Below are 3,164 nucleotides of genomic sequence, written 5' to 3'. Positions count from 1 at the left end.
CGGCGGCCAGCGCCGAGGCGGAGGCCGAGGGGCACCGTGCACAGGTCGCCGCGGAGAGGCGTGCGAATTTCGAGTCGAGCCCCGAGGACTCTGCTGCCCTGGCCGGGCCGCCCGCCACAGGCTCCTCTCGGGCAGCAACGGCTGCGCGGCGACCCCGTCTCTCCGCCTCTCTTTGCCATCCCACCTCCCGCAGCCTCTCTCCTCCGCGTAGCACGCCCGGCCCGGCCCGGCCGTGGCCCTCCTCGGTGCCGTCCGCCATGGCAGAGGCGTCCGGCGCGGAGAAAATCTAGCCCGGGGATTTCATGCGGCCTAGCTTGGTTCCGTCTCGTCCCCCCGCCGTCTCGGCGGCTGCCCGCACCCCAGCCCCACTCCGGGCCTCCGTGTCTCTCCTGTGATCGTACTGACACGGCCGGGGGGTTAGAATGGAACAAACTGAAGGTAAAGTGTGCGTGTGTGTATCGCAAGGAAGAGCCGAGGAGGGAACGACACAGCGATGGGGAGCGAGCGGGTAGGGACAGACACCCTAGCAGGAATGGGAGGAGAACCGGGTGGCCTGAAAGCGTTGGAGGGGAGTCTCGAAGGAGGAGCAGATGGCAAGGCGGGGGGTGTGGAGGGAATTGGGGGGTGGGGCAGGGGAGCTGGGATTGGGATCAGAGATGGAGCGGCGTTGAGCAGGGAATTGGGAGTAGAGGTGGGATGGGGGCGGGAATAAAGATGGGAACGGGGGAGGGTCAGGGGAAGGAGAAGAGTTAGATTTGGAGAAGATTAGGGACCTAAGTGGACTTAAAATAGGAAGGTTTGGGGGTGGAATGTGGGAACTAGAAGAAACTGGGGAACGGGGTAGAATTTGATGGAGAAATAGGGCATCTTATGGGAGTCAAGGGAGAAAGGAGGGAATGGAAGCGAAGGAAAGCATAGATTAGGAAAAGGGCTGAGAAATGATAAAGGCAGGATGCAGTAGGAGGATAGGAAATAGACGCAGGAAACGGGAAGATGTAGGACTGGGTTAGGTAAGGAAATTCACTGAATGTTGGAAGGGATGAGAACGATCGACCGATCAGCACAGTGGGAGGAAAAGAAGGGCATGGGGGCTAAAGTATTAGGAAGGGAAAGCCTTTTGTTCCTATATTTGTTTGTGCTCTGTGTCTTTCCTTTCAAGGCCAGAGAATAGAGAAGCTAGTGGTTTGGGGATGTGATTGTTGTGAAATGGGGAGGTGTGGGTTTTACTGTTTTGAGGGAGGAGGAGATGTGTTTGTGTTTTGGTAGGAAGACAGGGAGAGACATGGCCATAATTTGATGGTTTTGGTGAGGGAGTGAAGACTATTCAGATTTAAAGGGGGCAGGGGCAGCCATGTTTGCTGCCAGGCACTGCAGTGTAAATAAATTCTTTTTCCTCTCCGACATCATATGAATCTGGAAGGGGCCAGTTCAGATTGTTAACCCCCTTTCTTTCTATTCATGAGCTCTTTTCCCTTATCTTAGGTCATTTAAAATTATTCATAACCACCAGAAGAGGTAATGATGTTTTCCATCTTGTGTGTTTTGCTGCTTTTCCTCTCTTTTCCCTCTTCCTTCTGGTTGCAAACAAGACATGCTGATAAACTGCAGTGTAAAATTTGGCTCTTTTTATCAATTTAAAACTAGATTTTTACTAGCTGAAGGAATCATTACTACTATCATAATTCAAACATGATCGTGACAAGTCTTAAATATCTAACATTCATTTGTTTCAGAAGCCTCAGAGGCAGTCAACATGTTTTCTGCAATTCTTTAAGTAAACAAGGAAATTGCATCGCTTATTTTACTTGGGCCTGTGTTCTTGGCAAAGCACTGTGTGGGAGTGGGAAGGGGTAGGAAGATCTGCCTGTGGTAGATATCTGCTTGCTGTATTTTGAATGTTGGAAAATTAGAAATGTGTGTATTTTTTATTGGTGTTTCTGGTGGCTCTTATAGAAGATGGGTGTGTTAAGAATATTGTTTTCTTTTGCTTTATAAACTCTCTTTTCCCCATCTCTTCCCTTTGCTTTCATGAGCTAGCTCAGTACAGTCTCCAAATGCCAGTTCAGCACAGTGCAATGATCTATGAAGTATGCATGCAGTTCTTAGAGCCTCATTGAGGTGCCAGTTTTTTTGGGTGGGAAGTTCAGATCACTCAGGAAAGCTACAGTAACTTTTTAATGTATTCTAATGTAACTATTTGTGCGATTTGACATAGTTACTATGCTAAAGGTTTAAGTCCTGACAAATTTACAGGAGATAAATTGGTATTAAGTGGAGCCTATCTTATTTTCATATTGAAAAGGATTAAATGTGTGTGGCCTTTTGTTTTTGTTTTATAATTGTAATTGGGCCAATCCTAACTTTAATCCATCCTATTAATATTGAAACTGTCTTCTAATACCAGGAAGGCCTGTTAAAATTGTAATATGATGGAATGAAACCAGTTCTACTACATATTGATTTAATCTACCTTAATGGCAACATCCTCTCAGTTTATTATATAGAAACATAGGATGTGTTTTGGTTTGTTGGAAAAATTAAATTGAGTTTTGTTAGAGTGGTACTGTATGAAAATGCTTTTAATAAAGGCCAGATGTACAGCTTGGAGTATTTTGATTTGATAATATTCAGACTGAATTTTTTTGAAATTCTGTGAGGAAAAGTTTCATTCAAAAAAGCGATTCAGCGTGCTTTTCTGGAATTTATTTTTCTGGTGATTTCATTTTTATATCTCCCACTCAATTGATGTATTTGTAATTAATTGGTAAATTATGTACATGAACTATTAGTGCCACACATTTTTAGGAAAATGAACAATCATTGTATATTAAAATTTAAAAAATCATGTTGTAAGCTTGAATTGCTTTTTTAAAAAGTGTATTCTTATGTATTCAGCATTCTGTAAAGATCAGGGTCCCCTGCCCAGCTGTCATGAGTATTTTGGTTCATTGGACAGTTATCCATATAATGAAGAAGGCTACTTTAACACTTAAAACCCAAATTTTGCTCTGATTATCATGTTCATAGCCCACCTGCTACCTGTGATAGCTTTTTTTTTTTAACCTTAAACTAACAAATGCTCTCTTTTATACTGATCAAGAAGAAAATGGTTTACCATGGATGCTCGTTCATTGGGTTCTTTTTTTTTTTTTTTTTTTTGGTCA

General features: G+C 44.1%; 1 protein-coding gene across 3 annotated transcripts in view; it reads left to right on the top strand.

The window, feature by feature from the left end:
• Positions 1 to 3,164, top strand: part of WHSC1L1 (Wolf-Hirschhorn syndrome candidate 1-like 1) — a 101,568-nt gene continuing 98,404 nt past the window's right edge. Inside the window, exon 1 of one of the 3 annotated variants that reach the window (XM_008582809.1) lies at positions 1 to 438. The gene's annotated coding sequence lies outside the window, so the exon portion shown is untranslated. Of the gene's footprint in view, positions 439 to 930; positions 1,011 to 3,164 lie in introns of those variants that run through there. The other 2 variants (XM_008582812.1, XM_008582810.1) reach the window with 2 other exon arrangements.

This window comes from Galeopterus variegatus, unplaced genomic scaffold (assembly GCF_000696425.1).
Source record: "Galeopterus variegatus unplaced genomic scaffold, G_variegatus-3.0.2 Scaffold2727, whole genome shotgun sequence".
Taxonomy (NCBI): domain Eukaryota; kingdom Metazoa; phylum Chordata; class Mammalia; order Dermoptera; family Cynocephalidae; genus Galeopterus; species Galeopterus variegatus.
Note: the sequence above shows the minus strand (reverse complement) of the source record. Positions and strands in the feature narration are given on the sequence as shown.